Here is a 15867-nt window from a genome sequence, read left to right as displayed (position 1 = left end):
CTACCTTCTTCCTCCCTGCATTCAATTTAGTTTCCCTGACTAGCTATACTCTGCCTATCACAACCAATAAAAGCAACACATATACAGAAGTGCTTCCCACACGAGATGTTGGAATAAGTGTTTGTGAGGATTCAATAAGGTGGTCACAACTAAACTCAGTTCTTCTACAAGAGCAGTTTGAGTACTTAAATGCTGAGTTGCCTTGATAGCTATGTCTCTGCAGGTCATTGTAATAAGCAGTGGATTCTCCTTAACCACACTAAGGCGTTATTGACCCATGGTTTTTGAATTCTTCTGGAAAATGGAAGATGTAACAAGGCACTGTCACTGAGGCTGTGTTTGGTTCTTGTCTTTTATTGGCTATCTACCTCCACCATGAGGAAAAATGAGGTAGCTCCTCTGCTCGAGGATGGGAATCAGATCTTACTAGCAATTATCCATGTCTTCACAGATTTAAGTTACTCAACAGTTGACTACAGATACATCAATGAGTCCGCTTATTATTTGCCAAGCTTGGCTTATACCAGAATGACATTTCAAATCATGCCACTAAAGAAAATGGCTCCTGTCATTACCAGCTGGCTTTAAGAAGACTTCTTGCATATCAATAGTTCACAACAGTAGCTCACAGACCCAATCAGATATATTTCTGATGGCTAACACTGATTATCATATTGTCAGGCTCTAGATTCACACAAGAGATAAACCTCTGTCTGTGAGACAATTTATAGATTAAATTAATTATGTGGGAAAACACACCCTGAGTTTTGACAGGACCCTTTTCTGGGCCAGAGACTCAGAACTAATAAAAGGAAGAAGTGAGTTAACTGGGAAATGGCAATAATCTCCTCTTCCTGATGCAGACATGATGTGACCAGTTGCCTTCTGTTACTGCCACCACATGTTCAAAGATTTGCCAGAGTGCATCTTCTTGAGCTATAAACCATGTCTTTCCTAGATGCCTTTCCCATCTATCTTTGTTACAACAATAAGAGAAGTAACAGACATGTTTCGGCAATGGAAAGTCTAGGCAGAAAATATCCATACTTGTCTCTCAGAGTAGGCATGTGCTCATTCATTTGGGTTATCTGGCTTTTCGACAACACATTACTACAAGTTCTTCTTCAATTCAACACATCTCAAACACCAAGTCAATGCAGAAAACTAAAGTTTATTTTAATTCAGCCAATACTAATCATTTAGGGATGATGAACAGACTTGATGAACTATGAACTGAGCCAAAATGTTACAGAGTTTTTAAGCATAGAAACTGCAAACATATGTGCCAAGTTCCAGTACTTTTTTATCAATCAGGATTCAGGGATTAGAGACTTTCCTATGTGGTACATTTATTTTGTACTTATTGGTTGATTGACTCAAGTGGGGCTAGGCAGCTTACCCAACATACATGTCTCTCCTTACCAAACAGAATGTCAATTACCCAGGGAGGTCCTGGGATCTTAAACTTTATTAGACCCAATTCAAAATGAATACTTTATTCAAAACAAATTATTATGTGGTTCCTTCTCACAACACAAGCAGAACCATCACTTTGACCCTTGCTTATCTTTCAAATAAACATAATCTCTTCACATTTTTCTGAAGTTTTCACAAGCATTTTTAACTTATTGAAATATACTACTGAAAATCATTCCCTCTCTAGATTTGGTGTTTTATTTTCCTGCAAATTTCACATCACCCCTGAAGACTTAACATGAGGCACAGGGTCATCTATTCTTAAAAAAATATGACACGAGGTCAGGGATTTATAGGAAAATCTATAATATGTATGTGATAAATATCAACAGAAATAGATAAAGGGAAAAAGTAAAATAAAAAGAATATAAAAATATAGCAATGAAATAGAGAAACAAAGGACAAAATGTCATTTTAACAGAAGAAAGGCTATTAACAGTATATAACTATAAGAAGTGATTAATTTATGAGTTTGTTCATTAAATAAAATAAAGCTTGTTGCAAAACACCTATTTGAAGTGCACTTTAGATGTAAATGTAGGTCCCACATCTCTTTAAAGATTTTTTTTACAACTTTGGAGACCATCATAGAAAATCATTAGTGGCCAAAACTCAAAGAACAACTGAATACATGGGCTGCATATCCCCAACTGATATGGCAATATAAAAGATAACTCCACCACAAAAGTCTCTGAAAACATTACAGAAGAGGAGGCAGAAACATTATAAGAACCATGAGACACTTACAGTATGGTATCTGGAAAACTGTGTGCTTTAGATATTACAGGGAAGCTGAGTCTAGGAAATCTTAACAACACAATTCCTAAAGAAGACCTGCTCAGTGACAACACCAGTTTACGTGGCAGTCTGGAGAGGGGAGCCTAGCAAGTCCTCACCCATAAGGAAGGGCTACACACATTTAATAGTTGTTGAGAGAAATATGTCAGTACTGCCAATGATCCCATGGCATGTTATTCAATTCCAGCAGTCCTTCCTAAACATATAAATATGAATAATATTAAATATTGAATTTATGATATAGTTGTATTTCTCTCTTCTACATAAGTAGGTAGGTAGATAGATATATAGATAGATAAGGAATCTGGAGGTAGGTGGGGAATTAGATATGGTCTAGGCACACACACACATAAATAAAATTTTCAAAGAATAAACTAAAATACTACTTTAAGAAAGAATTATTCAAATAACAGCAAATCTGAACTCTTCAGAGCCACTTTTATGAAAGTCACAGAAGAAGACATGACTAAAGTCTGTTAAACATTTTTAAGGTCATTGCAAACAGGTAATGTTTAATTAAATTTCAAAGTTAGACACCATTTGAAATAACATGTGGTTGCAGATAAAACTAACTTATAAAGTTATAAAATATAACTTTATAACTTCTTATAAAGTCATAAGACTGTCAATAAACATAGAATATTTGGAAACCACCCAAAGGAGCCATGGTTGTGATGTCAGTCTGAAACAAAATTGTGAAATTATATTACATGGCAGGATATGAAGATGTGATCTGTAGATAACTTTAAATCAAGGGGAAAAATGAGTGTAAAAATGCAATATTTGATCCTCTTTAAATACCAAATAAGTTTGTAATATAATCCTGTGTTCTGGAATAGACAATCCTGGAGTACAGAAATAGTTTAGAGAGCTGTAAAGAAAGCTAGCATAATTCTTTTGACAGATAATGCAAGTATAAAAAGTTCTAAATCAAGCTATAAAGAAATCGTGAAGAACTTTTGTAAGTGTTATTGGAATCTACTTCCTTGCTGTGATGCAAGAGGGATGTGGGCTCTGGTCCAGCCTCAGTAGTACCTCGTCCACCTACCCATGCATGAACGATGATCTGATTTGTTCTAGTTTCCTCTGCATATACTGGATTTTGGGGATCCAGTCTGTTTGGATGCTCACCTTCCTGGACATGGAGGGAGGGGGGAGGAACTTGAACTTCCCACAGGGCAGGAAACCCTGACTGCTCTTAGGGATGGAGAGGGAGGAGAAGAGGGAGTGGTGGGAATGGGAGGGTGTTGGGAGGAGGGGCGGAAATGGAAACTTTTATAAATTAATAAACTTTTATAAATTAAAAAAATGTCATACCTGAGCTCAACGTAAATAATTAAAAACCCTCAAATCCCCTTTGCCCTAGGGTAAGCCTTTATGCACAAACATAGATATGCTTTTTTCCATCTGTTCACCTTGCAACAAAGTGAGGACACTTTGTGAACTGACTGGAGAAATTTCAGTAGCAGCTGAAGACCAGGAAGCACAGTTAAATAGGCCACCTAGGAACTAAACCCTTTCCTAGAAACTCAGTTCTCAACATGAACTGTGACAACATTGTAGGGAATGGTGAGGCAGTGGATTTCAATTCTTTTCTTATAAGAAGAGGAGAAATCCCTGCTTCAGATGAGAATATCTGATTACCAGAGTGGACAGAGGTGGCACATCCTCTGGAGATTAGAGATAGAATTGGATCATGAATTCTTGGAGTTTAAACACTTTCTAATCTCAGCCTTGTCTAGGAAACATAAAAACCAGTAGACTTTGCTGATATTTTTACTGTGTGATTGTTCTACTGGCTTTATCTCCTTTATTATGCCACCAGTTGTGTCTTGTAAGTTCCATGATTAATTAAGTAGACAACAGCTTCAGTTTACCTCTCTGTTTACTATAGAGATGTCCTGACATTTGATAACACGCATCAATGAAGTTCTGATAACCTTAGTAGACTTCTTTGCTGAATGAATGCCCACCCATGAATAAAGTAGAGCTAGAGAATACAGATGGAGTGAGTCACTATCCTTTGATAATGTTCCAATCAATAGAGGAGGAAGTTCTTGGAGAGTTTTGGAGATAAGACACCAGGCATCAGAGAAGCTTCACACTGGAGCATCTCTAATGGGTCTCTGTACATTATGTGTTTTAATCAAGATCAGAAGAGAAGTTAGAGTTTTAACAAAAGTGCTGTGTAATTTTTGTTTAAGATAGAAGTGAGGATGAAGGGAGGTCACATGTACACCAGATGAATGTGGGATAAAAATTGAAATGATCTTTGCAGTAGATCTTTCTTTGCCTTCACAGCAGCCATCCCCTTTCATTATAACTACTTCCTGCTTTTCCCAAGTGACTCACCCTTTCCAATGCTTACACTGTACTGTTGATTTGACGGGAGATATGTAAGGGGATCTACCAACCAGAAGGCAAGGTTAATAAAAACCCAGAGACAGATATTAGAGTTCAACCTGAATGTCAGAAACGCAAAACAGACAGCCACTGGCACTTACCTCTACCTCAGTCTGAAATGGTGATCCAGCTTCCAGGAATCTCAGAATAAGGCTGTGTCTGAGAGTGGTCTTCTCCTGCTTTATATTTCTCCCTAGGGCTGGGATTAAAGGCGTGCACCATTACTGGCCAATTTCTATGACAAACAAGTGTGGCTACTGGGCTTAAAGGTGTGTGTCACCACTGCCTGGTCTGTAAGGCTGACCAGTGGGACTGTTTTAGTCTCTGATCTTCAGTCAAGCTTTATTTATTAAAATACAAGTAAAATATCACTACATCACCACACACCTCACAACAGACTCTGTATATTGTTTTGTTTATTCTGGAACAAATACCACTCACACCTATGACACTTTAGCAACATGATCCAATGAAAGTCTTTTTCAGGACTGTGAGAAAACAAATATCCTTTTCTTCTCTATTTGAGACTATTTGCTTTTAAAGTAAAACAGAAATAATAAGAACAGAAACAGGCAATATAGCCAAAGACTAAAAGAAAATGGGCTAAGTCTTTGGACCAAACTTGCTTAAATTTACCAGCTAATTTGGCTAATGAGTCACATTGTATGTCTAAAGTGGTTTGATTAGATTACTTCTATTTCTTGCAGTCAGAGTTCTGACTTAACAAAGTATTGAGGCATTGATGACAGGCTATACAATCCTTTAACTTCCACATTCAGTATGAAGATGGGTTATTCTGAGAAGTTACTTGAGGAGCTGTGTGGAAAAAAACCCAGCAATCTCTAACAATGTAGTTTTAATACCGTAAACAGATACAGCTGGATCCTGCTGGGATTTATTGAGAAGTTATGAAGATTGGCTTGCTTGAGTAAGAGATAACAAATGAGAACATCAGCCCTAGCTCCTGTATCCTTTGGGTGATGGGTTGATACGCAGGGATTTAACTTCTTTCCTATCTGAATGTGTGCAGATGGTAGAAATTACTGAGAAGGGTTCTTACAGGGTTCTATTAGACAGGGAACAGGAAACACCCAATACAGGTGATTGCTTGGGTTGTTTCTATTCTCTTATGTTCCTTAAGTAGACTCCATAATAAATAACTTAGGTTGTTACAAACCATTTATCTCCTAAGGTCTTGAACTTGAATGAATACCACAGAATGAGGGCACTATTTTTTAGCTAACATTGCCTCTCAAAGGAGTAAGTTATACAGTAGTTTGAGTAAACATTCTTTGAATAGGACATTACTAATTGAAGTCAACATTTATTATCTAGTATTGTGTTTATGTAAAGGTGACACCAGTGGGTTAAATAAGAATTTGGATGTAATTTCCAGCTCACTCAGAAAATCACCTGGGGCATGCATGTATCCTGTATCTGTAGAAAAAATTTTTATATATTATCATAATTGTTGTGTATGTTATGTGTGTAGGTGTTCATTCATGAGTGCATGCCAAAGCATGTGTGGAGGTAGGAAGAAAATTCTCATGAATTGTTTCTTTCCTTCCAGCTCTTTGTGATTGAACTTGGGTCTTTAGGCTCCAGAAACATGTCTTTACTTAACTCTCTCACTGCTCCCAGATTTTTTTAAAGGAGAAAATATGTATTATAGAAACTCTTTTTGTACACTGTGAGATATGTATCTTTGCCAAGTTTCCTTCTCAATGAATTAACAAAAGGTTAATGGCCAATAGCAGAAAGGAAGAGATCTGGTAAGATTTGTGAACAGGAAAAAAGTGGAGTGGGATGGAAAAGGAGAGAGTTAATAGCCAGATGCAAAGAAAATAGGAGATGACCATGCCATGCTGAAAAGGTATCACCACATGGTAAAGCAAAGATAAAAGTTATGGGTTAATTTAAGACAAAAGAGTTAACTATAAGTATAAGCTATGGACCAAGTATTTATAATCAATAATACGTATCTGGTTGGTTATTTGGGAGGAGTCTGGTGGAACAGAGCTGGCTGGCAGAACAGAGAACGTCTGCCTACCAATGGGTTTTTCAAAGAGTGGTAGAACTAACTTGTGCTAGAGCTAACTTGGTTTGAAATGAAAACTTTTATTCTCCAGAATGTCCTTCATTCCTAAGCGATCTGGGATGGCTGATGAATACAAACAGTAATAACATCATTTTTGTAGTCTTAATAGTTACATCTAGACTTGTTTACTTTCATCTTTTTGTAGGAGTAGACCAGAAAAATAGACATCTTTATTTAGAATTAATACTTGACCCCCGGCATCAGAAAGGAGCTGCTACATCCCTATCAGGATATAGAAGAAAATTAATATCCTAGATTGTATGTATATTTTATTACCCATGTTAACAGTAAATAAGCAAGTTGAGCAATCATAGCTTGTTGAATATAAATGATGATAAGCAAATATTACTCTCTGAAAAGTATTTGTGTTTCTTGCATATTTACTATATAACATAACACAACTTGCCAACTACAGAATCAAGTATCTCTAAATTGTATATTATGCCTTAAGTTGGCATTGTCTAACTCTGAGAGTGAAGTATTCATGTTTTGTGGCTTCTATAGCTGTCAGACAACTTGATAACATCCATAATTCAATTGCTCACATAGAGCTTAAATATCACTATTTTCTTTATGCTAATACTCATCCATACATCTTCGTCTTATTCTAATCCACTACTAGTTTCATGTTCATGTAACACTTAAATTCCAAGTGCTATCTCTACTGCAAAACTCCAACCCAAAAGTTTGATTTCCAGAGCATAAATTATTCAAATGCTATTAAATTTATTAAATTTTCTCTTTTCTCCCTTTAAAGAAGTGGTTGTACAAACATTTTTCTTTTTCTTTTCTTCTTTATTCCCCTGAAGTGGAAGAGGTCCCAGGGGTTTAGAAATTGATATTTCTAAGAAAATGGAAGAAAGTACAGTTATATCAAGAAGCAGTTATTTATTTTTGTCTCAATGTTATTCAACCCAAATTGATCCCTTAATTATTATGTAAGATACAAATTTTCTGTCTTATATGTAGGAAAGAACAATTACCCACTATCTTCCTTTATCATTGATCATAGTTTATCACTAAAAGATGAAATTTCTTCTGTATTCATATTCTTAAACAAGTCAAAATGGCTGATTAAGTTACTACTCAGCAGAGAATGTTAACAGCCTATACTTGCATACTGTTTGCTGAAAAAAATGATAGAAAAGATGGTGAATAAACCAATAAGTGAGTTGAAATAAAAGTGATGTCTGATGTGTCATTGAGCATAACCCCTGACATTTTGAGTGAAGCCTGATAATCATCACATTTCCTTCATGAATGAAAACCCCAGGCCCTCTTTCATGAATGAATTTATAATATTTGGGGCACAAAACCAATTTTTCCACACTGCAGAATGAAATTCTTATTTTATTTCTTCAGAATATAAACCTTATTCAACTTATTGATGTTTTAATTGATAACGTTCCTTTTTGCCTCAATAATTTCTTTCAACAGTTACCTATAATAAATCTTTAATATACAAGGGCATTGAGATGATTCAAGAATACCCATAGATTCAGTTAATTTTGTCAGATTCTCAGTAGTATAATTTGGTCAATTTTAGGCTAAAATCTTGGAGACACTTCACAGAAATTGGAGAAACAATTTCAAATACTTAAGATAAACCAATTCTCAATGCAAAAGTGTAGAATTTTTAAGGCATATATTTTATTTTAAGTCAGAGATTGAATGATTTTATAATTTTATTTTAATTTTGATATAGACATTTGAAATATAAATTGTTAAAATTTTCTTTTAAAACCCAATGTTTTGTTAATATTAACATTACTGAAAATCTGAACTTAATACTATGTGAGAGAGAAATTGGAGTATATATAATTAATATTTGACAAAGAGGATTAACTATAGGTTGGAGAAAAGAAAGCTTTTTTTTTAACAAAAGCCTCTGGAAAAGCTGGAAGTCCATACGTAGAAGAGTACAATTAGAGCCTGTAATGGTTTAAAAGAAAATGTTCCCCAAAATAAGTGAGTGCTGCTATGAGGAGATGTGATGCTGCGGGGTAATTCTCTTGTACACTGTGAAGATTTGCCACTCATGTTGGTTTAATAAAATGCTGATTGTTCAGTAGTCAGGCAGAAAGCATAGGTGAGGTGACCAAACTAGGAGAATTCTGGGAAGAAGAAAGGCAGACAAATTGCAAGCCAGATGTAGAAAAAGCAAAGTAAGAATGCCTTTTTAAAAAAAGATACCAAGCCACATCACTAAACATAGATAAAAATTATGAGTTAATTTAAGTTGTAAGAGCTAATTAGTAATAAACCTGAACAATCAGCCAAATAGTTTATAATTACTTTAAACCTCTGTATGTTTATTTACGATTGAATAGCTGTAGGACCAGGCAGAACAGAAACTTTCATCAACAATGTGCCTGTGTTGGGGTAAGCTTGGCCTTGTTGGAGGAAGTGTAAAACCATGAAGACAGGCTTTAAAATCTTAGCTCATGCTGCCCCCAGTGTCTCAGTCTATTTACTGTTGATTGTGGAAGATACAGAATTCCTGGCGACCTCTCTAGCACCATATCTGTTTGTATTCCACCATGTACCAACATGATAAACTCTGACCTGTAAGCCACCAGATTAAATGTTTGCCTTTATTAGAGTTGCCCTAGTTATGGTATCTCTTCAGAGAAATAGAAACCCTAAAACAAATCCATATCTATAACCCTTCTCAGAGTCTATTTCAAGTGGTTTGAATACTTCAATTTGAAACCAGAAATGCTGCAGCTACCAGAAGAAAATAAAGACAGTACACTACAAGACACAGAGTGTAGGACTCTGTTTGTCCAAGAATTAATCTCAATAACTTAAGAAAATAATTTTTTCTTTTTCCATACATTACGTCCTGGCTTCAGTTTTCTCTCCTTCAACTCCTTCAAGTCTCTTCTTCTCACTTACTTTCCCCCAGATGCACTCCTTCTTCATTTAGCTTCAGGAAAGAGCACATTTCCCAATAATATCAACTAAACATGGTACAATTAGTTACATTAAGACTAAGCATATACCCCATAAGATTTATGGAGTAGTGTAGGTGGGGGGGACAAAAGAGGAGCAGAGAAAAAAATATATCTCAATAAAAATAATACAAAAAGAAAAAAATAAGCAGAATTTTGCAGAACCAGGAAGATTGTATGACAGTAGAACTCTTATTTCTGTGATTTAAACTTGTTCAATTTGGAACAAGTAAAATTTCACCACAGAATATAGTCTAATTCTGTTGTGTGTGAAAGTAGTTAGCAAAATTATATTTTTTTTCAGAAAACTTTTCAAATGAGTGATTGGTGATGAGATTATGACACCAAATCTATTAAGATGAAGGTGGGAGATACAAATTAAAATTCTTGAACCTATGATATTCAGAAAAATTTATGAAATATGCTATATTGTGTATGTATTTTTATGTTAGAAATTATATGTTTAATGAATGTTGACTTAGGCTAATTACATTAAATAAGTTAAGATAATAAAATAGTTACTAATGGTAAAAAGAAACATTAAAAAAAGAAAATGCTGCCCAAGGGACAATCTGGGGACCTCTCCTTGGACTTGGGGACCCCTCTAGAATCAAGTCTCTTGCAAACCCTAAAATGGCTCCCTTAATTAAGATATTTACGTCCCTGCTCCCATATCCATCCTTCCTCCATCCCACCCATCCCATTCCCCCCAACTTTCCTGAATCCTTCCCTTCTCCCTTCTCTCTACCCATCTTCCCTTACATTCACCCCTTACCCCCCTTCTGCACCCAAATTTTGCCTGGCAATCTTGTCTACTTCCAATATCCAGAAAGATAACTATATGATTTTCTTCAGGTTCACTTTCTTATTTAGCTTCTCTAGGATCACAAATTATAGGCTCAAAGATCTTTAATTATGGCTAGAATCCACTTATGAGTGAGTACATACCATATTCCTCTTTTTGGGTCTGAGTTACTGCACTCAATATAGCGTTTTCTATTTCCAACCATTTGCATGCAAAATTCAAGATGTCATTATTTTTAATGCCGAATAAAACTCTAATGTGTATATGTTCCACACCTTCTTTAACCATTCTTCTATGGAGGGGCACCTAGGTTGTTTCCAGGTTCTGGCTATTACAAACAGTGCTGCTATGAACATAGATGAACAAATGCTTTTGTGGTATGATAGGGCATCTCTTGGGTATATTCCCAAGAGTGGAATTACTGGATACTGAGGTATGTTAATTCCCTGTTTCCTGAGAAACCACCACACTGATTTCCAAAGTGGCTGCACAAGTTTGCATTCCCACCAACAATGGATGAGTGTTCCCCTCACTCCACATCCTCTCCAGCATAGGTTATCATTGGTGTTTTTGAGTTTAGCTATTCTGACAGGTGTAAGATGGTATCTCAAAGTTATTTTGATTTGCATTTCCCTGATTGCTAAGGAGGATGAGCATGACCTTAAGTGTCTTTTGGCCATTCGAAGTTCTTCTGTTGAGAATTCTCTGTTCAGTTCAGTACCCCATTTTTTAATTGGGTTAATTAGAGTTTTAGTGTCTAGTTTCTTAAGTTCTTTGTATATTTTGGAGATCAGACCTTTGTCTGATGAGGGGTTGGTGAAGATCTTCTCCCAGTCTGATGGTAGCTTTTTTGTCTTACTGACAGTGTCCTTTGCTTTACAGAAGCTTCTCAGTTTCAGGAGGTCCCATTTATTCATTGATTCTCTTATTGTCTGTGCTACTAGGGTTCTACCTAAGAAGTGGTCTCCTGTGCCCATATCCTGTAGCGGTCCCCAGATTGTTCCTTGGGCAGCAGAGGAGAGGGTGCCTGAACTGGCCTTGTCCCATATCAGCACAGATGAATATCTTGCATATCACCTGATGTGGGAGAATTGTCTGTATTCTGTCAATCATATTTTAATAAAACGCTGATTAGCCAGGCAGGCAGTATAGGCAGGAAAACCAGAGAGGAAGTAGAGGTGATGCAATGAGAACAGGAGAATTCTGGGAAGCAGAGAAGTTCCTCAACCACTCCTGCGCAGACCACCAAAGAGGCAGCATGTAACATGCCCAGCTGAGAAAGGTATGGAGCCATTATGGCTAACATAGATGAGAATAATGGGTTAATATAAGTTATAAGAGTTAACAAGAAGCCTGACCTAATGTGCCAATCAGTTTATAATCTTATGGAGTCCCGTATGTGATTTTCTTTGGGGTTTGCCGGCTGGGGGGGTACCAGGCAGGACGGAAACCCCGACAAGTCAGCTCCCTCATGTTACAATCACCATAGAACCTTCATCTGGTGATGGATGGAGATAGAGACAGAGACCCACACTGGAGCACTTGACTTAGCTCCCAAGGTCCAAATGAGGAGCAGAAGGAGGGAGAACATGAGTCAGGAAGTCAGGATCACAAGGGGTGTGTCCACCCACTGAAACGGTGCGACTGATCTTATGGGAGCTCACCAAGGCCAGCTGGACTGGGAGTGATGGAGCATGTGATCAAAATGGACACTCTGAACGTGGCTGGCAATGAAGGCTGTCTGAGAAGACAAGGACAATGGCACTGGGTTTTTATTCTACTACATGGACTGACTTTGAGGGAGCCTGATTTGTTTGAATGCTCACCTTTTTAGACCTGGATGGAGGGGGGAGGACCTTGGACTTCCCATGGGGCAGGGAACTCTGACTGCTCTTAAGACTAGAGAGGGAGAGGGAGGGGGAGTGGGGAAAGTGGGAGGGAAATGGGAGGAGGGGAAAAGGTGGAAATTTTTAGTAAATAAATAAATAAAAGAAAAAAAGAAAATGAAATAATACGTTGCTTTTCAACTACAATGAAACAAGGCCATAATTAAAAGTTAATAATGGTAGTTCACCTTACACAATGCAATGTTTTTCTTTCAATTCCATGGTATTTTCTTCTGAAACTCATTTTTCTTTACATTTAAATCCATCATATGTGCGTGTGTGTGTGACATTTTAATTATCCAATAATTCACTGATGAATGTCTAAACTGATTTATTGCCTATGGTATAAAGGACAGTGATGTGCATGATTATGGTACATTTCTCTGTATTGTACATCCTTTCTAATACAGGAGTTCTGCTCTCTCCATGCTCAACATGTATTCAGGTAGAAATAAATGTGTGTAAAAGCAAGGAAAATAGAAAGGGGCCTTGGATACAGGGGAAAAGTCTGCAAAGGTAGAAAATAGGAAAGATAATATAACAAAACAAAAGGGGTATTGTAAGGATCCCATCTGCCCAGACTCTTGAAATAGTACACAGAAATTGTATTATTTAAATCACTGCTTGGCCCATTAACTCTATCTTCTTATTTGCTAATTCTTACATCTTAATTTAACCCATCACCATAATCTATGCATCACCACAAGGTTATGACCTACCAGCAAAATTTCAGCATGTCTCTCTCTCTGGTGGTGGCTCCTTGGCTCATCTCTGCCTTTGCCTCCTTTCTCCCAGCATTCAATTTAGTTTTTGCCACCTCACTCTTTTTTGCCCTGCTATGCTATAGGCAAGACAGTTTCTGTATTAAGCAATGGTATTAACAGCATACAGAGGGAAACCCCACATCACCTCTTTTTTCTGTTTAAACAAAAAGGAAGTTTTTAACTTTAACAAAGTAAAATTACATAAAACTAAACAGTTATCAAATAAGAATTATAGTTACAATATTTATATCTATTTTATTTTTTATCATAACTAAGGAAAACTATAACTATAAATTTTCAACTCTATCAAAGACTCCCAAAAGATATATTACCTAATATACAGGAAGTGCATTGTAAGCAACCTCCAAAACACTAGAAATGACAGAGACTTCTCGATACCTGGACACTCACCCAAAGTTCTTCAGTAGTTTGTGCATATCCATATTCAGCCCACAGACCTATAGTATCCAGCAGACATATCCATGAAGCAGAAAATTTCAGACAGTCCTACCTATATTGGTAGTTTGTTAGTCACTTTCTTCTGTGTACTACAGAATGTCTGAAAGACTCTTTCATGGGGCAGGAACCACAAAGAACTGTCTCATATTCTTTCAGCAACTTCAACAGTCATCTCTCTGTGGGTCCTGCATGTCCAGTTCATATAGCATACCTCAAGCAGTCCAGGCAAGAGCAGTTTCTTGCCCAAATGGCTAACCTACTCTACAAGGAGCCTCTTCAATGCCCATCTTCCTCTTGAATTATATTGGTGCTGCCAGGAGCAGATGTGCCTCACTCTCATGAAAAGTACTAAGTTCTTAAACATCTTAAATGTCCTATTCTGAAGGTCTTTGACAGATCTGAAGAATCTCTATCGATCTGAAATATATATCTGTACTTCTAGAAAGTCTAAGGAATATGACTACAAGCTTTACTATTATAGATAATTATAATTATCCATTAACCTGTATTTCTTAATTTTACATCACATTTTAAATGAGCTACACAAGCACAATACCTTAATCAAGAGCATATATATATATATATTATACACACACACACATATATATACATATATATATATATATATATATATATATATATATTAGCAAAATTGACCTTAAATTTGAATCAAAAAACTAAGATCCATACCAATGCAAATCTCTAGGGTATACCCCCCCCTTTAAATGTTGAGAAACATTTATAAAAAATATTTGGTAATTTGAGTGTAGTTCTCTCCAAACTACTTCCTGCTGTTTTTTAGGCGGAGTAATTTTCAGGGGGTCTTCATGGCGATCTTTCAGGGGTCTTGGTTCATTAAACCACATTAGTCTGGAATTAATCCACACAAAAGCAACATATCCTTAAACTCAAATTCTGAAATCCAGATACCTTTATGTTGGTTTAACTTAGTAAACCAACAATGAAACATTTCTCTGTACTTCACTCTTTCACAGTCAAAAATTCAAAGAAAACACAATAATTTACAGAATCCAGACTCTCTGTGAATTTTCCATTTTTTTATGTGGCGGCTTATTTTTCTTTACTCTTTCTAATCTATTAGTGTCTGTACTCTATCTCTTTATCCAAATGAAGAGCAGAAGGAGGAAGAACATGAGCAAGGAAGTCAGGACCGCGAGGGGTGCGTCCACCCACTGAGACACTGGGACTGATCTAATGGGAGCTCACCAAGGCCAGCTGGACTGGGAGTGATGGAGCATGTGATCAAACAGGACTCTCTGAATGTGGCTGGCAATGAAGGCTGACTGAGAAGTTAAGGACCATGGCACTGGAATTTGATTCTACTGCATGGACTGGCTTTGTGGGAGCCTAGTCTGTTTGGATGCTCACCTTCCTAGACCTGGATGGATGGGGGAGGACCTTGGACCTCCCATGGGGCAGGGAACCCTGACTGCTCTTTGGACTGGAAAGGGAGGAGGAGGAGGGGTGGGGGGAGTGGGAGGGAAATGGGAGGAGGTAGAAATTTTTAATAAATAAATAAATAAATGCTTTTAATTTTTTAAAATGATTTACTTTTTTTCCAGCTCTCTATACTCCTTTTCTTCTCTCTCCCAAGCCTACATACATTTTTCAAACACTGTGATTCATTTAGAGTTCTTTTATGTCTGTATATGTCCTATTGTGTACCTTTAATTCTTTTATGTATTGAAGACCTTTTAAAATGGTAAGCAGCTCTGGGACCGCCAGGTAGGAGTCATGCTCAGCACTTTAACTCTGAGAATGAGTGTGTCACACATAAATATGCCATGCAGAGCATTGCGTGGCCTGAAAATATCTCTGTGTATGGTGGTGGGAATCTGCCATGTTCTCCTGCTTGTGCACACTGCATAGACCTGATTCTCTTGCCTGTCTTTTCCAGTCATCTCCTTCAGCACTCTTCCCTTCCATTTAATCCTAACCAAATTCCTCAAGTTCCCATCCCAAACTGCCTCCAGTCCACGAAGGAGATCTATTCTACTTTCCCTTCCCAGGGTGATCCAATTGCTCACTTCCTTGTTAGCTAGCCTCTCTAGCTCTGTGAATTGAAGCATTATTAACTATTACTTTACAGCTAATATCCACATATAAGTAAGTGCACATTATGTTTGTCTTTCTGCACTATGGTTACCTTCATCAGGAGAATTTTTTCTAGTTCCATCCACTTACTTTCAAATTTTCTGATATC

This window comes from Myodes glareolus, chromosome 7 (genome assembly GCF_982192425.1).
Source record: "Myodes glareolus chromosome 7, mMyoGla1.1, whole genome shotgun sequence".
Classification (NCBI taxonomy): domain Eukaryota; kingdom Metazoa; phylum Chordata; class Mammalia; order Rodentia; family Cricetidae; genus Myodes; species Myodes glareolus.
The sequence above is the reverse complement of the archived record's forward strand: the minus strand, read 5'-3'. Positions refer to the sequence as shown.